The following is a 24,220-nucleotide window of genomic DNA, read 5'->3' as shown; positions in this document are numbered from 1 at the left end:
CCTGTCGTCTTGCTGGTCTTGGTCTTGTTGCACCGATATGGAAACCTTTGCCCGATGCATCAGTACTCCGCGCCTGTGCTTGCCCCCTTAGCACCAAAGAGGAAACGAGGACACTGCGCAGCTGGCGCCCGCCTGGTCTTGATCGTCATGGCTTGCATCACAGGAACCTCGTGAGGTACCCCTTGCCTTGATCTCTCCGCCTCCTCGCGAGCCTGCCTAGTGAGGACACTCCTGAGGAGGCCTTGTGTTGTCCGCCCCGCGAGGCTTGGCCCCTCGCGAGGGTCTTGAGTGTTGGTTGACAAAGATGGGTCGTACTGGGCCACTGGTTAAGCCACGCCACAGGCCGCAGGCAGGCAAGTCTGGGGACCCCCGTTCCCAGAATGCCGACAGTAGCCCCCGGGCCCAAGGCGCGCTCGGACTTGGCTTAGTGGCGAAGCCAAAGGGCAAGTGCGAAGCACCGCGGGCCCCAACAGCCTGCGGCCTTGGTCGATGCATGGCGACTGATTGGACGTGGGCGTCTCCGCTTTCCCACGCTGCCTCGACAACTGCCCTATTTGATGAGTCCCCGCTGCATGCAAAAAGGGTCATCATTACCTACGATCGTGGAGGTCGACGGTTGGCCTTCCTGGGACTATAAATGAGGAAGGCGAGAGCCCCCGTTGCCCATCTCTTCTTGCTCTGCCTGCTTCTTCTCCCTTGCTCCTGTTGCTTGCAGCGCCCCCCATGGTGCCTGTGAAGAGGTTTTAGGCCCCGGAGAAGGGGAAGGCTTGCCAGGAAGGGCCTGGATCTCCTCCGCCCAAGCACGGCCACGGTCGTCCTCGCAAGCATCCCGCGACCCCTACCGTGGCTTCCCGCGGTCACGGCGGTGGCCCTTCACGCGGTGGTGGCCGCCCATGTCGAGGCAGCCCGGTTGGTGGCGGAGGGTGTGCCGTGGCCGCGCGGCCTCCCCGACCGTGCTTCCACTCGGCGGAGGTGCTGTCGGAGTTCATCGTGTGGTCGGATAACCCGGCCGTCAACTGGCTTCAGCTCCCTCGTTCCTTCGTCGGCGAGCTGCTAGCCGCTGGCCTAGGCGAGCTCTGGCTGCAGGCAGACGGCTGCTATAGCAGGGCCTCCTGGGTCGTGGTGGAGATCTCCGTCGCCGGCAACGCAGCCCTGGCCCGAGGCTGGCAGATGTTTGCCCGTGCGCGCGGTCTGGGCAGGCGGTGCACCCTCCACTTCAAGTATGACGGAGACGCGACCCTATACATGAGGGTGTTCGGAGAAGATGGCCGCAGTGTTGGGTGCTGCCCTGAAGACAACAATGGCGACGAGGTGCTCGGTCTTGGCGATGGTCATGATGAGGGCGAAGGTGAACCAGCTCCCATTGGCAGCCGTGGCTCGTCAAGCTTCAGCGGTTCCTCCTCTGGTGATAGCTCCTCTAGCGGTGGCTACGATCAACCACCACGCCGTGCCCTCTTCGAGGGCGGTAGCGGGTCGTCCCATCGCCGCGCTCCGGTGAAGCGCGAGGTGGAGTTTGACTGAGGTCAGGAGGACGACGCAGATCCCTCCTCACGAGCTGTTGCGAGGCGCATGCCGCTTTTGTTTTGTTTTCCTTCTTTTCCTGCATCGAGAGAGAAGTATGGGGCCCCATGGGGGGCGTGCAACAAACTATGATTCCCTAATTATCGTGCTGCATTTATTGTTCCTGTGTTGTGTTATGGTGTCGTTGTTATGCGTCTGCGCGTAGGAACAACTCAGCTTGGCACATTTGAAGTAGTTTCCGCCTCACGAGGTGCTTGCGTCAGGCCTCGCCGGGCGCCTTAAGAGCTCCAAAAAAATCATTGGGAGAATCATTTCCGAACCTTGGTTGCGAGGGTTGCCGGCTGTGGCTCAGCGCTTCGTGTCGCGATGCCCGAGGGGCACGGACTGTGAGGGGTGCTCCCGCTACGAACTCGAACGAGAGAGCCTCGCGAAAAGCAGAATAGGAAGGGCTCACGAGGGCACCCGCGCAGCCCCCTCGCGAGGCTTGCGAGAGAGAGAGCGAGTCAGACAAAGAGCTGAAAACAGAAAACAGGGGTAGAAGACGACAGACAGAACCGGCAAAGAACTCCAGAAGCAACTTTAATCAAGGTTCAAACAAGGAAGAGCGAGCCAACTGCAGAAAGCAAATGAAAAGCCGCGTCCGACACCTAGTCTAGTCTTTGATGTCTTCTCACCAGCGCGGATCTAAGTGCTGCCACTGGGCGTGGGAGGGAGCCCTCGAGGCCCAAGGGCGGCGCTCCGAAGACTCCGGGGCATGTACATCCCCACTCATTATTACGTGAGAGTGTCACGGCGGCGAGCTTCACAGGCACTAGGCCTTCTTCACAGGCACCATGCCTTTCTTTGGGCAGCGGGCTTCACAGGCACTGGGCCTTTCTTCGGGCTGCGAGCTTCATAGGCACCGGGCCTTTCTTCAGGGGTAGAACTTCTGAGGTGCTGGATGTTCTAGGCGTTCGGGATGGGTACCCCCTCCTGAGTCTCTAGGCGTGCGGCGCCAGGCCTGGAGACATGGACGACCTTGAACGGGCCCTCCCACATGGGTGAAAGCTTGTGCAGCCCTTCCCTAGAGAGCACCCGCCTGAGTACGAGGTCACCTACCTCGAGCGTCCTGGGGCGGATGTTGCAACAGTGATACCACCGCAGTGCCTGTTGGTACCTTGTCGCCCGTAGTGTGGCTTCACGGAGGCGTTCCTCCCCTAGCACGAGGTCCATCCCCCGCATGGCATCCTGCTGTGCCTCATCAAACGCCAAGACCCATGCAGAGCGATGCCTGACCTCGTGAGGGAGAACCACTTCTGCTCCGTAGACGAGGAAGAACGGTGTCTCGCCAGTTCGCTTGGTGGTGGTAGTGCGGATGGACCACAGCATGGACTGGAGCTCGCCGTACTAGCCCCTGCCGTAGGCCTCCATCTTCTTCTTGAAGGTCCTGGTCTTGAGGCCCCTCAGGACCTCCGCGTTGGCATGTTCGGCCTAGCCGTTGCTCCGGGGGTGCGCCACCGAAGCATAGCATATCTGCGTTCCAAGGTTAGCACAATACGTTTTGAAGAGATTGCTGGTGAACTGCGAACCGTTGTCGGTGATGATGCGGTTAGGGACCCCGAACCGGCTCACGAGGCCCTTGATGAACTTGACCGCAGAACCGACTGGGATGGTGCGGACGGCTTCCACCTCTGCCCACTTGGTGAACTTGTCGATGGTGACGTAGAGGTAGCCGTAGCCCCCAGGCGCTCGAGGGAACGGGCCCAAGATATCCATCCCCCAGACCACAAACGGCCACGAGAGCGGGATGGTCTGCAGGCCCTGAGCTGGCTGATGGATCTACTTGGCATGGAATTGGCAGGCTTCGGAGGACTTCACCAGCTCGATCGCGTCGTTGAGTGTCGTAGGCCAGTAGAACCCGCTGCAAAATGCCTTGCCGACGAAGGTTCGTGACGATAAGTGGCACCCGCAATCTCCACCATGTATGTCGGCCAGCAGCTCTTTCCCCTGTTCCCTGGAGATGAAGCATAGGGAAACATCATTCGGCTGCTTTCGATATAACTCACCGTCTTGGATGTAGTAGGCCGTAGCCTGTCGGGCCACGCGCTCCGCGTCCTCCTCTTTCTCTGGCAGCGTCCCTTGCATCAGGTAGTCCTTGAATTCCTTGGTCCAGCATCCCTCTTGAGGCTCTAGCGCCAAGAGTAGGCGCGCTCCCGAGGTCGGACCACAGGCCGGAGCTCCTGTGGCAGGTGGCTGAGGGAGTTCTTCCCGAGGTTGTGTCGTGCTTGAAAGTGATGGTGCCGCCGACGGCTTGAAGAGTCGTTCCTCGAAAACGCCGGGCTCCTGAGGCAGCCGCCTGGACGCCCTCTTGGCGATGTCATCAGCCTCTTGGTTGGTGCCGCGGGGCACATGCTACAACTCCAGCGGCCAAAACTGCTTTTCCATCTTGTGTACTTCCGCAAGGTATGCTTCCATGTGCTCGTCCTTGGGCTCATACACCTTGTTGGAGAAGTTGACGAGGAGTTGTGAATCGCCCTTGATGACGAGGCGCTTCACTCCTAGTGCTGCTGCAGCTTTCAGGCCTGTTATGAGGCCCTCATATTCTGCTATGTTGTTGGAGATCTTCTCGCCCTGCTAGAAGCAGAGCTGTATGGCGTAGTAGAGCTTGTCTTGAGTGGGGGATATAAGTACTGCACCAGCCCCCGCGCCCTACCGCGAGAATGCACCATCGAAGTACATGACCCAGCCATCTGGTGCCTCACTTCCTGGGGAGAGAGACCGATCCTCGCCTGCCTTGAGCCATGGTGCTTCCGTCCATTCTGCCACGAAATCAGCAAGTGCGGCTCCCTTGACGACTCTGGTCATGCTGAACTCCAACTGAAATGCCTGCAGCTTGATGTTCCATTCGGCGACTCTCCCAGCGGAGTTGGGACTCCTGAGTACCCTTTCCAATGGGTAGCTGAGACGACCTTGATGGGTGACCTTGAAAGTAGTGCACAGCTTGCGCGAGGCCACCAAGAGCGTGAGCAAGAGCTTCTGAGGCATGGGGTACCGTGCCATTGCATCCCGCAACACCATGCTGACGAAGTACACCGGATGCTCGATGAGACTGGGTGCACTGACGTGGCCTATGTCTTCCGGAGGCTGAGGCGCTTCCTGAGACGATGGAGCCCCCAGCGCCTAGTTGCTTGGAGTGGACTCTTCAGCCCTGGGGGCGTCTTCCTGCTGAGCTTGGTCCCCTGTTGTCATTGTCGTGGTCCTCGCGAGGCCTTCCTGGTCTTGTGTCGCCACGACTGAGGCCGCGGCTGGGCATGACACCGCCTTAGCCTGGCGTTCCTCCCGAACCGCCACCAGGGTTGTGCTAGCGGAGTAGGGAGTGGCGGCAAGGTAGAGCACCAGGGACTCGAGAGGTCGCGGTGCCACCATCACCGGAGGGCTGGTCAGATATTTCTTGAGGCCTTGAAACACTTGGTCGGCCTCCTGTGTCCACTCAAACGGGCCCTTCTTCTTCATCAGCTTGAAGAACGGTAGGGCGCGCTCCCCCAGCTTGGAGTTGAAGCATCCTAGCGTGGTTACACGACCGGCGAGCTTTTGCATTTCTCCGAGGGTTTGCGGCGGGCTCATGTCTTTGATTGCCTTGACCTTCTCTGGGTTGGCCTCGATCCCCCTATGGGACACGAGGAAGCCCAACAGCTTGCCAGAAGGGACGCCAAACACGCACTTCTCCGGGTTGAGTCGCAGGTCTACCTGGCGAAGACTCGTGAAGGTCTCCTCCAAATCCTGGATCAAGGTCCTTGCCTCCCGAGACTTTACCACAATGTCGTCGACATAAGCCTCGGCGTTTTTCCCGAGCTGCCGGCCTAAGGCAATATGCATCAGCCTTCGTTCCCGCGTTGCGCAACCCGAACGGCATGCAAGTGTAGCAGTACACTCCACATGGGGTCAAGAATGTTGTCTTCTCCACGTCTTCCACCGCCATCTTGATTTGATGATAACCCGAAAACGCATCCAGGAAACACAGCAGGTCGCACTCGGCGGTGGAGTCGACAATATGGTCGGTGCGGGGGAGCGGGAACGGATCTTGAGGGCAGGCCTTGTTGAAGTTGGTGAAGTCGACGCACATGCGCTCCTTTCCTCCCTTTTTTCGCACGACAATGGGGTTTGCCAGCCATTCAGGGTAGCGAACCTCGCAAATAACACCTGCTGCCTCTAGCTTGCAGGTTTCTTGGATGATGAAGGCCTGCTTCTCGGTGGACTGCCGCCTCGCTTTCTACTTCACGGGGCGTATATTGGGGCACACATTTAGGTGATGCTCAATCACCTCCCTTGGGACCCCCACTAGATGCTTGGGTTCCCACGCGAACACCTCCTTGTTCGAGTGCAAGAACCCCACCAGCGCCTCCTCTTGGTCGGTGTTGAGGTTGGCACCTATGGTGAAGGTGGCTCCCAAGGACCCATCTTCCTCAACTGGCACCTTCTTGGTCTCTGCCTTGTCCTGAGTGAACAGCTGCTTCTTCTTGGTCGGTGCAGCCCCCTTGGCCTTGGAGGTGTCCGCGCCGACGGGCTGCGCCGCTGTGGCTGCCTTGAGGGCTAGCTTGAGCGCTAGCAGAGCCTCCTTGGTATCTCCAGCTATGGTGAGGACGCCGCTGCTCCCGGGCATCTTCATGAGGTTGTAGGCCAGATGGGTTGCTGCCATGAACTGAGCCAAGGCAGGGTACCCGAGGATGGCGTTGTACGGGAGGCTGATGTGGGTGATGTCGAAGCCAACCAGCTTTGTGCGGTAGTTGGCGTGGGTGCCAAAGGTCACAGGAAGGCGGATCTGCCCCAGGGAACTGGAAGAACCGCCCCCGACGCCCGAGAAGGGCTTGCTGGGTCGGAGCCGTTCCAGCGGTACATGGAGGAGGCTGAAGGCCTCCACCAAGAGCACGTTGAGGTCGGCGCCGTCGTCGATGAGGGTTTTGGTGACGGCCACCTGGAAGATGGTGGGCGTGCAGAGCATCGGGAGCGCGCCCGAGCAGGCGATGTTGACGGGGTGATCTTCCGAGTTGAAGGTCAGGTCGGCCTTGGGCGCCACCCAACCCGGGGGAGCTCCTTACCGCGCGAGGGAGGCGCCGATCTGGCGAAAGAACAGTTGGCGTCGCGGTTCGAGGGTGGCACCTGCGAGCCGCCCAGGAGAGCTACGATGACCGGGGGCGCCGGCGCCGCGTAGTGGGCGACGAAGAGGTCGCGCAGTTCCTCCCAGGAGGCCACAGCAGATGCCAGCAGGTTGAGCAGCCAAGCGCGCGGAACGCCAGTGAGGGCCATGGGAAGCCAGTTAGCCATGACCTTGTCGTCACCTCCGGCCTTGAGGAAGGCCTCCTCATATGCCAGCAGGAAAACCAGTGGGTCCACCGCGCCATCATAGCGCGGCGGCATCTCTGGCTTGAACTTGTGCGACCACTGCACCTGCCTTAAGGCGGGGGCCAAGGCTCGGAGCCCCCTGGCCCCAGTGCTGGCGCCGGCCGCTGGAGCCGGAGGTGTGATGTCCTCCATGTGGGTGAAGCACGATGTTGATGGAGAGTGGGTCGGTGGAAGGAAGAGCTCCGGTGCACTCCTACCTCGCGCGCCAAATGTCAGATATCGGGTTCCTGCAAAACCCTTAAGGTTCAAACACTGGGGTGCGCACGAAGATCTCTCCCTACCGAAACATGTCCTCAGCCTCACCGCGATCTCTAAGCTAACACGATGAACTCACAACACAAGAGACACAAGATTTATATTGGTTCGGGCCACCATTGTGGTGTAATACCCTACTCCTGTGATTGGTGGTGGATTGCCTCTTGGGCTGATGATGAACAGTACAAGGGAAGAACAGCCTCGCGAGGAGAGGTGTTCTTGAGCTGGTGTGGTTGCTCTGCTTGGGAAGGATTCGATCCGTCTCCCGATGAGATGCCTTCCTACAGTGGTGGCTAGACCTATTTATTGAGGCCCTGGTCCTCTTCCCAAATATTGAGCGGGAAGGGATCCAACAACGGCCATTTTGAAAGGGGACAACTAGTACAGGCTATCCTGACTAAAGGTGGTCTTCGCCTGCCAAAGGCGCTGGTGATGACGTCGTCTTGGGCTCCATGGTGACCTCCATCCTGTCGTCCTGCTGGTCTTGGTCTTGTTGCAACGATATGGAAACCTTTTCCCGATGCATCGGTACTCCACGCCTGTGCTTGCCCCCTTAGCACCAAAGAGGAAACGAGGACACTGCGCGGCTGGCGCCCGCCTGGTCTTGATCGTCATGGCTTGCGTCACGGGAACCTCGTGAGGTACCCCTTGCCTTGATCTCTCCGCCTCCTCGCGAGCCTGCCTAGTGAGGCCACTCCTGAGGAGGCCTTGTGTCGTCCGCGCCGCGAGGCTTGGCCCCTCGCGAGGGTCTTGAGTGTTGGTTGACGAAGACGGGCCGTACTGGGCCGCTGGTTGAGCCACGCCGCAGGCCACAGGCAGGAAAGTCTGGGGACCCCGTTCCCAGAACCCTGACACTCGCGAAGCTTGCGCCCGTGCCATGGAAGAGGCCGAGGAAACCAACCGCCGCCGCGAGGCGGCTGAGGAACGGGAGCGAGATCTTCTGTCTTCAAATGCGGCTTTGCAGCACGAAGTCGAGGAGCATCGTGCCCTGCTGGCCTCCTCACTAGGCAAGGTGGCCCTTGCCGAGGCATAGCTCCTAAGGCACCATCAAGACCTGACTCTAGAGACCGTGGAACACAGCTTGGCGCTGGAGAGCCTGGAGGTGAGGGAGCGACAGGCCATTGCCGTTGAGGACGCCGTCGCCACCCAAGAAGCTCAGGTCCAGGTGGAGGTGGAGGAGAGGGTGACGAAGGCACGTGCTGAGCTGGCTGGAAGGAACCGCCTGGACCTGGAGCTGCTCAAGGCTGAGCTCGAGGGATGGACCTCTGCCCTGAAGACTAAGATGCAGGCTGTGGAGCAGCGTGAGAGCGCTACCCGAGGAGCCCTGACTTCCTCCGAATTTGCCCAGAATTCTGCCTGCGCCGAGATATCCTCTCTTCAGAAGCAAGTCGAAGACACCACCTCCCTCCTGAAGAAGGCTTTGAGTGAGAAGTGCCGCCGCCAGACATTGGAACAGAGCACGGCTCCATGCTCCAAGGTCCGCGCATCAGAGCCAACAATGCCTTGGGTGCCATTTGTGACGAGAGCGCTCCTTACCTGCATGATAACAATTATGCCAGCCATCTCCGCTTCTTCACTGATATCGTGACCCGCCTGGAAGATCAAGCCACGAAAGCTCGCCAGCTTGTCGAGGAGAGGATTCGGGGCCTTCTCGGGCGTGCACTCTCGCGCATCTTCAGCAACCTCTAGAATCTTGATTCCCACTTTGATTTTAGCACCATGCAAGCCCCCGTGCCTGCGGCCATCCAAGACAAGCTTGCCAAGTGGGTGGATGGCCATGTGGATGCCTTGGTGAAGGAACTGACTCCCAAGGACGACACGGCTGTGCTCGCGGCCGAAGAAGCTGGCGCGGGTGGTGATGATGAGGAGGATGGCAACGGCACAAGCAGCGCGGATGGGAGCGGCGAAGAAGGCGCCTCCAGCTAGGCATGTGTTTCTTTTGCTTTATCATGTATGAAGAAAACTTGAACACATTCTTGTGAGAGCATTTTGAAAAGGGGGTGCCCCTTATGATGTGTGAGATTGCTAGATGCTTTTGAAGTATCACCCGGAGCGGGGCCCCGCAGGACTGCGGGCCACTGAGCAAGGTAGTTATTTATGACTTATCTTAGGTTTCGGGGGTCTTGAGTGGGGCCTGGCGTCGCGGCCGAGCCCCTTCTCCTAAGGCGAGCCTGCTGCGAGCTGATACGTCTCCAACGTATCTATAATTTTTGATTGCTCCATGCTACTTTATCTACTGTTTTGGACTATATTGGGCTTTATTTTCCACTTTTATATTATTTTTGGGACTAACCTATTAACCGGAGGCCCAACCCAGAATTGCTGTTTTTTGCCTATTTCAGTGTTTCGAAGAAACGGAATATCAAACGGAGTCCAAACGGAATGAAACATCCGGGAACGTGATTTTCTCACCGGACGTGATCCAGGAGACTTGGACCCTACTCCAAGAAGTGCCAGAGGCGGTCAAGAGGGTGGAGGGCGCCCCCCCTGGGCGCGCCCCCCTACCTCGTGGGCCCCCTGACGCTCCACCGACGTACTCCTTCCTCCTATATATACCTACGTATCCCCAAATGATCAGAACAGGAGCCAAAAACCTAATTCCACTGCCGCAACCTTCTGTTTCCACGAGATCCCATCTTGGGGCCTGTTCTGGAGCTCCGCCAGAGGGGGCATCCACCATGGAGGGCTTCTACATCAACACCATAGCCCCTCCGATGAAGTGTGAATAGTTTACTTCAGACCTTCGGGTCCATAGCTAGTAGCTAGATGGCTTCTTCTCTCTTTTTTGGATCTCAATACAATGTTCTCCCCCTCTCTCGTGGAGATCTATTCAATGTAATCTTCTTTTTGCGGTGTGTTTGTTGAGATCGATGAATTGTGGGTTTATGATCCAGTATCATCTATGGAAAATATTTGATTCTTCTCTGAATTCTTTTATGTATGATTGAGTTATCTTTGCAAGTCTCTTCGAATTATCCTTTTTGGTTTGGCCAACTAGATTGGTAGTTCTTGCAATGGGAGAAGTCCTTAGCTTTGGGTTCAATCTTGCGGTGTCCTTACCCAGTGACAGAAAGGGTTGCAAGGCACGTATTGTATTGTTGCCATCGAGGATAACAAGATGGGGTTTTTATCATATTGCATGAATTTATCCCTCTACATCATGTCATCTTGCTTAAGGCGTTACTCTGTTTTTAACTTAATACTCTAGATGCATGCTGGATAGCGGTCGATGAGTGGAGTAATAGTAGTAGATGCAGAATCGTTTCGATCTACTTGTCTTCGATGTGATGCCTATATACATGATCATTGCCTAGATATACTCATAACTATGCTCAATTCTGTCAATTGCTCAACAGTAATTTGTTCACCCACCGTAGAATGTTTATGCTCTTGAGAGAAGCCACTAGTGAAACCTATGGCCCCCGGGTCTATTCTCATCATATCAATCTCTATTGCTTTATTTACTTGCTTTGTTTTTACTTTGCTTTTACTTTTTACTTTGCATCTATCTATCAAAAATACCAAAAATATTATTTATCATCTCTGTCAGATCTCACTCTCGTAAGTGACCGTGAAGGGATTGACAACCCCTAATCGCGTTGGTTGCGAGTTGCTATCGTTTTGTGTAGGTACGAGGGACTTGTGCGTGGTCTCCTACTGGATTGATACCTTGGTTCTCAAAAACTGAGGGAAATACTTAGCTACTTTGTTGCATCATCCTCTCCTCTTCAGGGAAATCCAACGCAGTGCTCATGAGGTAGCAAGAAGAATTTCTGGCGCCGTTGCCGGGGAGGCTAACGCAAGCAAGTCAACCATACCAAGTACCCATCACAATCCCTATCTCTCGCATTACATTATTTGCCATTTGCCTCTCGTTTTCCTCTCCCCCACTTCACCCTTGCCATTTTATTCGCCCTCTCTTTCCCAATCTCCTCCTCTCTCTTCCGTTTGCCTTTTTCCCGTTGCCTTTCTGTTTGCTCGTGTGTTAGTTTGCTTGCTTGTCGTCATGACTAGTCCCTTATCCACTCCTATGTCTCCCGAGTTTGAAGTTCTTCACTTCAAGCAAAGACAAGGAGAAAACTTAAAAGATGCTTGGTATAGGATGATGGAATCTTATCGTAAGTGCACCCTAGAGGTGAACTATAGAATTCTTCTTCGGAATTTTTATGTTGGGTTAAATATGACGTATAGACAACTCTTGGATTGCATGGCCAAGGGAAATTTCATTGAGATTGATTCCAGTATTGCGCATGAAATTATGGAGAGTGGGAACACCACCCCAAAAGGGAGGATCTCATCCTACCCAGGAAGAAACCCAAGTGTTTGAAAAGATTTGCGAAGTAACAAAGATTTTACAAAAGTCTCTTGAGCCTCTTAAAAATATTAGCGGAAATCTTAACCGTATGAATATGTTGATTACTCTTTGTAATAAACGGTTGGATTCTTTAGATCTAAAAATTTCCGAGTATGACGGGAAGCGGGAAGAACCTCCCGGATTCGAGCATGACTCCACTAAAAAACTGAAAATTAAAGATGGCAATACCTAGATCTATCCTTGCTTTTATGCCTAGCTAGGGGCGTTAAACGATAGCGCTTGTTGGGAGGCAACCCAATTTTATTTCGTGTTTTTTGTTTTTGCTTCTGTTTAGGAATAAGTAATCCATCTACCTTCTGTTTGGATGTGGTTTTATGTTTTAATTAGTGTTTGTGCCAAGTATAACCTATAGGATAACCTACGATGATAGTTGATTTGATTCTGCTGAAAAACAGAAACTTTGCGCGCACGAATATAATTTTGTTAAATCACAAGAACGTGCTTTTGAATTGATTCTTTCTTCTTATGTTCAACAAACAAATTGTCCAGGACTTCCTATTTTGGTAGAATTTTTAGAGTTCCAGAAGTTTGCGTTAGTTACAGATTGCTACAGACTGTTCTGTTTTTGACAGATTCTGTTTTACGTGTGTTGTTTGCTTATTTTGATGAATCTATGGCTAGTAAAATAGTTTATAATCCATAGAGAAGTTGGAATACAGTAGGTTTGACACCAATATAAATAAATAATGAGTTCATTACAGTACCTTAAGTAGTTCTTTGTTTTCTTTCTCTAACGGAGCTCACGAGATTTCTATTGAGTTTTGTGTTGTGAAGTTTTCAAGTTTTGGGTGAATTCTTTTTGTTGAGTATAATGTTTATTAGGAAAGACGAGATAGACTAGGATTTGTTCTGGCTTGTCTTGTACTCCAAGTAGATGATTGTACTCCTATATATATATATGCCCATGAAGCTCAAGCAATACAACAACTATTCCACCAAATCCCTCTCTTCCTTTCTAACATGGTATCTATCGCAAGTCGATCCTAAACCCTAGCCGCCGCCGCTTCCGCACCTGCGTGCCTCCCCTGGGGCGGTCGGCCTTCATGACCGCCACCGGGCGCCGCGCCGCCCATACCTAGGGTTCGTCCGTCGGCCATGTTGGTCGGCTGCCCTAGAGAGTCTTTTTTCCCGATCCTTTGATCCGGGTTTTCTCTCTCTCGCCGATCGCTTTGATCGACGTCTACTTTTTGGTTTTCCGGTCTATGTGATCCGGTTTGCGTTGCCCGCCGCCGCCGTCGACCCCGTGCGCCTCTACTCCAACACCGGTGCGATTGGCCGGCTTCTTCACTGACCTGGCAGCCTCGTGCGTCGTCCGCGCGTCTGCCCGTCGGTCACCCCGACTCGACGGCCTCGCGCGTCGTCCGCACATCGGCCCGCCAGTCGCCCCGACCCAGCGGCCTCGCGTCATGCGGTGGCCCTTCACCGCTGCCGTTCACGCGACGGCCCGCCCGTCAATCTACGCTGGCCGTCACCGCCCCTGCTCCGGCCGGGACTCCTGCATCACCCCGACTCGGCGGCCTCGCACCATGCTGCGGCCAATCATAGCCGCCCTGCCGCCCGCCGCCGCCGGCTTCATCTCGGACTCCGCCGCCACTGCGCCTCCACCGAGCAGCGTCCCCGACCTCGCCCGCGATCGGATTGATCACCCGCCCTCCACCGCGATCCGCCTCATCTACGCTGCGCGACCGACCTGGCCCGTCGGTTACGCGTGCCTCCGCAGGACTCGTGAAGATCGTCCCCGAGTTCAGCGCACCTCTCCACCGATCGAGCATCGGGCTGGCTCTGCGTCGGGCCGCAGCGCCGTCGCCACGCGGTTCTCCTCGTAGCTGCACCAACCCATGTCACTGCTGCGTCGCCCCTTCGGGTCGTAGTGCCGCGGCCCGCGGTCCACCGCCGCCCTGAGGCCGTCCGTTCCAGGCCGTCCCCGTGGCTGCACCGACCCTCGTGCCGCCGCTGCATCGCCCCGTTGGGCCGTAGCGAGCGTGGCACGCGTTCCCCGCCGCCGTCCTGAGGCCTTCCCCGCGGTTGCACTGACACGCGAACCGCCATCGCGTCGCCCCTTCGGGCCGCAGCGTCGTGGCCCGCGGTCCCCGTCGCCGCCCCGAGGTCTTCCCGCCGTCGCCCCGACCTGCCTGCCGCCGCTGCGTCGCCCCTTCAGGCCGTAGTGCCGCGGCCCGCGGTCCACTCCGCCGTCATCGCGCGTCGACCTCCCGTGGTATGCGCCACGCCGTCTCCCTTGGCGCGGGAATGCCACCGTCCGCGTCGGTCTTCGTCACACTGTTGGGGTTCTTTGCCTACTTCGAGCACCGCCGCCGCACTCGTAACCTAGTCGTCGCCGCCGCCACTCTTCTTTGGCCACCGCCACCGCTACCTCCGTAGCCGCCGCCGCTGCCCGTCTACCCCCTTCGTCTTCGTCCAGCACCAGCTCGTCGCCAGCGTCGCCGTCATCTACCCTGACCGCTTCATCTACTCCAACAACCATGGGCGACATTGGCCCCGCGCCGATTGGCGCCGCAACCGTCGTCGAGTCCTTCTCTGCTGGCCTCTCCGACCTCTTCGACATGGCGTACAGCTCGTGCAGGTCCCTCGTCTACGCATGCCCGGTGCTGGCAACACCGATGCATGCCTTCATCCACGACGTGTCCCTAGGCCTGGCAAGCCTAGTCGGCGCTTCGTCAACTTTGTCTTCGTCCGTATACGCATGCTCGGTGCTGGCACCACCGGTGCGTGCCTTCATCTACGATGTGTCCCCGGGCTTGGCAAACCCGCCGCGACGCGTTGTCAACAGCATCTTCTTCCTGGCGCACCACTACTTCGACACCAATGCGCTCATGCTAACTCGGCGCCCTCTTGCGCCGCGGATCCATGGCGACCTCCTCGACACCGGCTACCCCGACTCGACATCGACCACGGCATTCTTCGCACGGCTACCTCGACCATGGCTCCACCACCCATGCTCTCGGCTACATCGACAAACGGCACAAAGGGCTACCGCCTGCTTGAGCAACCTCGTCGGTTCTCACTCCAGCCATGACTCCGCGATGCGTCGACCGTTCCGACTGTGGGGGGGTGTCCGTCGGCTTGCCTTCGGATTCTTCTCCAGTCTCATCGTCTGCGTCGCTACCGTTGTGACTGCGGGGGGATGTTGAGTATAATGTTTATTAGGAAAGACGAGATAGACTAGGATTTGTTCTGGCTTGTCTTGTACTCCAAGTAGATGATTGTACTCCTATATATATATGCCCACGAGGCTCAAGCAATACAACAACTATTCCACCAAATCCCTCTCTTCCTTTCTAACACTTTTGATGGATTATGGAACAAGGAGTGGCAAGAGCCTATGCTTGGGGATGCCCATGGCACCCCCAAGATAATCCAAGGACACCAAAAAGTCAAAGCTTGGGGATGCCCCGGAAGGCATCCCCTCTTTCGTCCACTTCCAACGGTAATTTACTTGGAGCTATATTTTTATTCACCACATGATATGTGTTTTGCTTGGAGCATCTTGTATTATTTGCGTCTTTGCTTGTTAGTTTACCACAATCATCCTTGTTGTACACACCTTTTGAGAGAGCCATACATGATTTGGAATTTGTTAGAATACTCTATGTGCTTCACTTATATCTTTTGAGCTTGATAGTTTTTGCTCATAGTACTTCACTTATATCTTTTGAGCGTGATAATTTTTGCTCTAGTGCTTCACTTATATCTTTTAGAGCACGGTGGTGGATTTGTTTTAAAGAAACTATTGATATCTCATGCTTCACTTAGATTATTTTGAGAGTCGTTAATAGCATGGTAATTTGCTTAATGTTAATATACTTAGTGTTCAAGATATGTGAAACTTTCTTTTGAGAGAATTGAATACTAAAATAAGTTTGATGCTTGATAATTGTTTTGAGATATGGAGGTGATAATATCAAAGTCGTGCTAGTTGGGTAATTGTGAATTTGAGAAATGCTTGTGTTGAAGTTTGCAAGTCCCGTAACATGCACGTATGGTTAAAGTTGTGTAACAAATTTGAAACATGAAGTGTACCTGGCTTGTGCATCCTTATGAGTGGCGGTCGGGGACGAGCGATGGTCTTTTCCTACCAATCTATCTGTAACACCCTCGATGCGGCTATATCTCCCACGTGTCGAAGCACGACTTAGAGGCATAACCGCATTGAAAGCAATGTCGCAAGTGAGGTAATCTTCACACAACCCATGTAATACATAAGGGCAAGAGATACATAGTTGGCTTACAATCGCCACTTCACACAATTACATGAATAAAGCATTACATCATCCAGATACAATCAAGGTCCGACTACGGAACCAAAATAAAAGAAGAACCCCAAATGCGACAAAGGTCCCCGATCGACCCCAACTGGGCTCCACTACTGATCAACTAAAACGAAACAGCACAAAGGGCAAGATCTTCATCGAGCTCCTCCTTGAGCTTGGTTGCGTCTCCTGCACGGTAACATAGGCACCTGCAAACTGGTTTTGGAAGTATCTGTGAGCCACAGGGACTCAGCAATCTCGCACCCGCGAGATCAAGACTATTTAAGCTTATAGGAAGGATGGGGTAATAAGGTGGAGCTGCAGCAAGCGACTAGCATATATGGTGGCTAACATACGCAAATGAGAGCGAGGAGAGAAGGCAAAGCACGGTCGAGAAACTATGATCAAGAAGTGATCCTGAAACTACTTACGTCAAACATAACTCCAACACCGTGTTCACTTCCCGGACTCCGCCGGAAAGAGACCATCACGGTTACACACACGGTTGATGTATTTTTAATTAAGGTCAACTTCGGGTTTTCTACAACCGGACGTTAACAAATTCCCATCTGCCCATAACCGCGGGCACGGCTTTCGAAAGTTCAAATCCCTGCAGGGTGTCCCAACTTAGCCCATGACAAGCTCTCACGGTCAACAAAGGAATAGACCTCCACCCGAGACATTCCGATCAGACTCGGTATCCCGGTACAACAAGACATTTCGACAGGGTAAAACTAAACCAGCAACACCGCCCGAATGTGCCGACAAATCCCGATAGGAGCTGCACATATCTCTTTCTCAGGGCACACTCAGATTGTCCTAGGTACGGGTAGGCCAACCCAGAGTTGCCCCTGGTGGCCACCGGCAGCTGACAGGTTGGACCAACACTCAGAGGAGCACTGGCCCGGGGGGGTAAAATAATGATGACCCTCAGGAGCGCGACTCCCAAGGGAAAAGAAAGGCTAGGTGGCAAATGGTAAAACCAATGTTGGGCATTGCTGGAGAAGCTTTACTTAAGGCGAACTGTCAAGGGGTTCCCATTATAGCCCAACCGCGTAAGGGACGCAAAATCCGGGAACATAACACCGATATGACGGAAACTAGGGCGGCAAGAGTGGAACAAAACACCAGGCATAAGGCCGAGCCTTCCACCCTTTACCAAGTATATAGATGCATTAATTATGTAAGATATATTGTGATATCCCAACAAGTAAACATGTTCCAACAAGGAACAACATCTCCATGTTCCAACAAGGAACAAACTTCGATCTTCACCTGCAACTAACAACGCTATAAGAGGGGCTGAGCAAAGCGGTAACATAGCCAATCAACGGTTTGCTAGGACATTGGTGGGTTAGAGGCTGAACATGGCAATTTGGGTGGCTGACAAGCAAGTGGTAGGCATCGTAGCAATGGCATAGCAAAAGAGCGAGCAAACTAGCATAGCAAAGATAGTAGTGATTTCGAGGGTATGATCATCTTGCCTGAAATCCCGCAAGGAAGAAGAACGAGTCCATGAAGAAGACAAACGAACGTAGACGAACGGGTCCTCACAACGCGACGTTATCGGAACCAACCCGAAGAAGCAACACCGGAAAGGAGCAAAACAATCATGGTAAACAACCACCACATCAACATGGCATGATGCACAATCGAGTATGAGGCATGTCCGGTTTAATGAAGCATGGCATGACAAAATGCAACAAACAACACTACAAATTAAGTGGAGCTCAATACGCAACGAGTTGCATATTGATGAAACACCACGACCCGTTATTTAGTTTGATCTCGTTTATGTACTCAACAATATTAAATGTTGGTTAACATGGCAAGAGGGTGAAGCAAAGTAAAACTACCTATCTAGTCAAGTTTAAATGAGGCCGGAAGCAACGAACAACAATTCCGGAAATTCCTCATGAGCATAAATTAGGTTTGGTACTGTTCTGCCCTAAACAATATTTTAGAGTTGTTAAACATGCAAAGATGATGCCACCATGTTAAACTAGGCAAAATTCTACCCCATTTACATATAAAGTTTATTAAAATTGGAGTTACGGTTATTTAGTTATGAAATAAAGCATTTTAGCATGGCATAGGAGCAAATTAATGCAAACAGCATTTTTTATCATCTCAAACATAGATGAAAGTTGGATATTATTAATCTACACAAAATTCTGAGCAAGTTTCATATATAAAACATTTTAATCCGATGCAGGGTTCGTGAGTTATTAAATGCATGAACATGAGGGTCTTTTCTGTAAAACTGTAAATCCTGGGAAATTAGACAAATTCGCAGGTCAGGAAAAAAAACGATACGGGCCGCATCTACACTTGCTGGGCCAACAGAGGGGGAGCTGCTCACCACGGCACTTGGGCCGGCTCGGTGGTGCGGCCCACGCGGGCGCTGGCGCGGAGCTGGGTCAAGCAGGGGAGGAGAAGGCCGATCGAGGGGGAGGCGCTGGGCCTGGCGCGGTCAACGGCTTCGACGAGGCGCTGCTCTCGCATCTGAAGAACAGAAGCAGCAGCCGCAGGTTCAGGCGACGGACGGCGGGACTTGGCGCGAAGGCAGGGCGGCGACTCGTCGCAGGGGGCTTAGCGCGGGGAGGGAGCGGCGCTGGGGCGGAGGAGCTCCGTTCCCGGCGACGGCAGAGGGAGGCGGGCGACGGCTGTTGCTCCCTGTGCAGCACAAGAGCGAGAGAGAGATGTGAGAGGAGGAGAACAGGGGCACCAAGGGAGAGGGCACGGGGCAGAGGAGGCAGCGGGGCTCGGGCACGGCGTCGCTCCACCGGCGGGAGGCAGGGACGAGGCCGGGGCGCAGCGAGGTCGGGCGTCCATGGCGCGGCAGCGGCTGCAGGGAGGGCCGGCGAGGAAGGAGATCCGGGCGGCGGGCTGCTGGCTCGGAGCGCTGCTCCCTGGCTTCCTGCGAGACGAGGCAGAGACGAGAGAGGGATTTGAGAGACAGAGAGCAAAACAGGAGAAGGAAGGGAAGGGACGGCACGGGGCTCATCTTGCCAGCTGCGGGTTCGGTCGCCGGTGGCCGAGGAGCTGAGGATCTCATGGATCGAGGGGAGGAGGCTGATTGCGAGGGGATCGAGAGGAGGAGGTGGTTGCCGGCTCCGGTTGGGCAGGTGGATTGGGAGTAGATCCCAAGGAGGAGGAGGCAGGAGGAGTGGTGGCGGCGGCGATGGGTAGGATGGGACAGGGGCCTAAAATTTAGGGTTGCTGCCTAGGATTGGACTATAAATACATAGTGCTGGATTTGGTTAGGGGCTATTTCGTCCCTCCGTTCGAAATCGGACGGTCGGGAAAAAAATAGGCTAGGGAGCCCAATTAACAAAACGGAGATGTTTTGTAGACGTTAGGGGATGATCCGGACACAACGGTACGACTGCCCGGGTCGGGTTCGGGACAGTTTCGGACGCGCGCGCGAGGAGGGCTGCAGGCTGACGAGAGAGGTTAGGTTGGGTCTGGCGGATTGTGAAGAGCGGGTTGGTCTGAGAGAAGAGGGGAGAGATGCAGCCCGGCACGGTTTCCGGAGACCGAAAACGTCCGACGTTAGACCGGCTACTATTGCCGCTATATTTTAACGGTTGGGCTATCAAACGAACTCCGAACGCGATGAAACTTGGCAGGCGGTCTACCTACACTATAATAAGACCGCACGTCAACTCTCATCCCATTCCGAGAACATCTCCGGCCACTTATAAAATACTATTCCGGACATGCCACGGGCGCGTGCAAGTGTGTCTGGGCTCAGAACGGACAACGGAAGGAACGAGGAGACCGGGACGGATGCAAGTTTTGAAAACATGATGATGCAATGCACATGATGACATGATGAAATGCAACACGCAAGCCAATGACAAGACAACAACAACGAATAACTAAACGACACCTGACACATCGGTCTCGGGGCGTTACAACACTCCACCACTACGAGAGGATCTCATCCCGAGATCTAGAATGGCACCGGAGGGAAAACGGAAGAGAAAAAAGAAGAGGTAAAACTAAGTTGCTTCTTTGACAAATGAGTGAAACCGATGAATCTTGAATGGTTGAAAAGTTGAAAGAAAGGACATAACAGAGTTGAACACAATTGAGAGCACTGCGGTAGAAAAGAGAAACAAGGAACACCATGTGAACCTTGGAGGTTGCAAAGCTATGAAAGACGAGTACCATGGAGAAGAAGGAATTGGAACCACTCTGGTTGAAACGAGATAAACAAGGAACGAGGAAGATCAAATTCGAACAACACTCCCGGTTGAAAAGAAGATGCAAAACTTGATAAGATGAAAAGAACTTGAATGAGAACACAACACTCCCGGTTAAATGGATAAGCAAGAAAATAACATGATCTTGAGAAAAGAGATGATGGGTCAACGAGAGCAACATCACAATGCCTCCGGAAGAAAAGAATAGAAGATAGATCATTGGAATAATAGAATGGAAAAGAAAATGACAACTTCTACCACAATTGAATTTGGAAGGCATCCTTGCAAGAAGGTTAGAATATAGTTGTTGGAAGACCAACAATGAAAAGAATAAGTTGTAGTGGGCTTATGGAAACATCTCAACATTATGAGGTGACAACCGGCCACTAACGGAAACAATTGCTTGCTTGAGATCAATGAAGAGATGAAAACTGCTTCACCAAGATGATAGAGATATTACTTGGATCATTGATAAGCACCACAAATAGCAACATTCCTTAGGGAAGGCTTTAGGTGAAATCTATACCAAGATAACTCCAACGAAGAGGTTGATGGATTTAAAATATCTCATACTTAACAACATGTGAATCATGGAACATGAACTCAAATTATCAAGAATGACATAATACCACCTCCAAAATATGGTAGAAAGAATTGCACTCCGGATTACCATATGAAGAAAGCTTGAGCTCCTTAGGAAAGAATCTCGATGAAAACTTTGAGAAGGGAATTAAATCCTTGATGAACCATCATGTAGAACCTCCATGAAGAACTCCAGTAAACAAAAGGAATGAACAGAAAGAGAAATTGAAAACACAAGGTGAATCCTTGCAATGATTTAGATGGATGTCCGTGATAATTAGAGCTTGGAACTCCGGGAAAAAGAGAAGATGAAACAAATGAAACCGAGAATTTGAAGGGCCTCCGGAATAAAGAATTAATCACTTGGATGAACAAGAATAAGAATTATGTTATGCTTATCCTTCACCAATTAAATTGATGACAATCAACGGATTTGGCATACTACTTATTCTCGTAGAAAGGATTAAAAGAGATATAGCGTAAACTTGAGAAGGTCTTCAACGAACCACCGGTAGAATTGGAACAACAAATGAATTGATATGATGAACAAGGAAGAGAGATCTTGAAAGAACCACCATAAGAATTGAAAATGATCGAAGTAGGGGTGCATCACCGGTAAGAATCAGCAAATGAACGAAGGTGCTTGAGACAAACTAGAAACATGAGAACAAAGAGATCAAGAACTGATTAGAGGATATTCGATAGATGCACCGGCAAGATAGGAGAATGATAACTGACGGCTGAGAATGAATAAACCTGAATTGATGGACTCCGGATGACAAACTGAGAAGACTCTTGAATATCTCCTGATGGGTGAAAAAGATTCTCACAATCGAAAACAATTATGAGAGGATGGCAACAAGCTAGCACCATGAATCTTGAAGAGAATAGAGCAAGATTAAAGAGAAACTCTTCTTCGGCCTTCAAATGATGAGAATGACAACGAGAAACACCACCAAGAATTATTGAGGCACACCGGAAGAATCAAAAGTGAAGAGGTTGAGCCAACTATGAAAAGAATTTGAAAGATCTTGGAGAAAAGCATTTGACTGATGATAACTCATTCTTACGTCAAACTTGGAGAAGAATTTAGGATAGCTCTGGGAAAATAGAAGAGTCAGGTAAGATCCTGGGAAAAGACCTGTGGGTTAGGGCCCACTCAAAAGAACACAGTTGAAAAGATTTAAAAGAGATGTTGCACCGGTTGAATTAAATGACTTGAATGAGATACCAATCTCGAAAGAGCTTGAACGAATGCAGAGTGGAAACACGAATCTTCGAGATATCTTGAGCACTCCGGAACAATAATAGCGAGAAATGAATAAATATGAGGAGCACCATCAAGAGAAGGTATTTGAGACGAGAAAAAGGGGATATAATCGACAAATCTTGACTTGAATCCACCGGAGAAGAGAAAGGAATGAGGAATGACGAACTTGAAGCTCCATTAGAATCTTCATGAGAATCACCGGATAAGAACATTGACGGAAAAGAATGGAGAAACTTCCCATCAATAAAATGGATACTCGATTAAGAAATCTGAGTCCTTGAAGAAAAAGGGGTGGGAGGGCAGGAAAACAAAAACAACTTGGGACGGATGAAACAAACACCGTTGAGAGAACTGAGAGGTGATCTTGCGAATGTTGAAATGATCGGATCCACTTGAAGAGAAAGACGCTGGTTGAAAAGGATTGACATGACAATCTCGATTGTCGAGAAGGATTGGTATTCACATCGGAGTATGAGAACACCATTTCGGAAAGGTATGGAATCAACACTTGACATTGAAGCAACTCGAATACCACAACTCAAAACAAAAACAAAGGACTGGCTTGCAGAATAAGCCGGAACAAACATATGATAGAGATTTCGTCCGAAGTTTTCGTGGTGGGGCCTACACGGGCTCGATCGTACAGCACCATCATGTACAAGGCAGTGCACATGACATACGAAGCGTCCCCGAGTCGGCATAGCCAAGGACTCTTTAAGACACAACGAGACCACTGTAAAAACGACCGTGAATAGGCGGACCACTAGACGTCGAACCCCAATTTCATATCATACATCCGTCAGAAAGATATCCTAAGAGCTACTTGAATTCCCACCTATGAAACTCCCGAAATTTTCCGGTTATGCAATCAGGTGTTGGGGATACAGGGGAAGCATAATATCTCACCCAAACTAGCAAATCCTACATCCAGCTGTATCCATCCTTCAACACATAACCAAGAAACCTTCGGAAATCATCTACCTCAACCTTCGAAAAGCATCCGTTATACAAGTTATGGCGATACTCCCGAACTCCCGCCCCAGTACTGGGTGGCGTCGAGGTTATCTCACCAACGAACTGCATAAAAGAGATTTTCGATGTCGGCGTACTAAACTCAGGTATTCCAGAACTGCAACGATAAAATTATGATGACAACACCTCAGAGCTCAACTCCCCGGGACACTTCCACTAAACCCCTGACAGGAGGCACCAAGACAATGTTCTCATCATAAAACCATCGGAACGATTCCAAGATACCCGCGTGATCCTAAAAAAATTTAGTGAAATTTGAGAAGAGAAGAGTCAAAACTCTACGTCAGGATGCCTTACCAGAGCGATGAAGAGACTGGGAAGTAAAAAGAATTCCTAAACTCTCCGATATATAATTCCTAAATGACTCAAAACATTTTTCTAGACACAACTCGGCCGCTAAAAACGATCAAGCAGTGGGGCTCCTAAGGTCGGGGAAGGCTCTGATTACCAACTTGTAACGCCCTCGATGCGGCTATATCTCCCACGTGTCGAAGCACGACTTAGAGGCATAACCGCATTGAAAGCAATGTCGCAAGTGAGGTAATCTTCACACAACCCATGTAATACATAAGGGCAAGAGATACATAGTTGGCTTACAATCGCCACTTCACACAATTACATGAATAAAGCATTACATCATCCAGATACAATCAAGGTCCGACTACGGAACCAAAATAAAAGAAGAACCCCAAATGCGACAAAGGTCCCCGATCGACCCCAACTGGGCTCCACTACTGATCAACTAGAACGAAACAACACAAAGGGCAAGATCTTCATCGAGCTCCTCCTTGAGCTTGGTTGCGTCTCCTGCACGGTAACTCACGGCACCTGCAAACTGGTTTTGGAAGTATCTGTGAGCCACAGGGACTCAGCAATCTCGCACCCGCGAGATCAAGACTATTTAAGCTTATAGGAAGGATGGGGTAATAAGGTGGAGCTGCAGCAAGCGACTAGCATATATGGTGGCTAACATACGCAAATGAGAGCGAGAAGAGAAGGCAAAGCACGGTCGAGAAACTATGATCAAGAAGTGATCCTGAAACTACTTACGTCAAGCATAACTCCAACACCGTGTTCACTTCCCGGACTCCGCCGGAAAGAGACCATCACGGTTACACACACGGTTGATGTATTTTTAATTAAGGTCAACTTCGGGTTTTCTACAACCGGACGTTAACAAATTCCCATCTGCCCATAACCGCGGGCACAGCTTTCGAAAGTTCAAATCCCTGCAGGGTGTCCCAACTTAGCCCATGACAAGCTCTCACGGTCAACGAAGGAATAGACCTCCACCCGAGACATTCCGATCAAACTCGGTATCCCGGTA

Source organism: Triticum aestivum, chromosome 6B (assembly GCF_018294505.1).
Source record: "Triticum aestivum cultivar Chinese Spring chromosome 6B, IWGSC CS RefSeq v2.1, whole genome shotgun sequence".
Taxonomy (NCBI): Eukaryota; Viridiplantae; Streptophyta; class Magnoliopsida; order Poales; family Poaceae; genus Triticum; species Triticum aestivum.
This window is presented reverse-complemented; position numbering follows the sequence as displayed.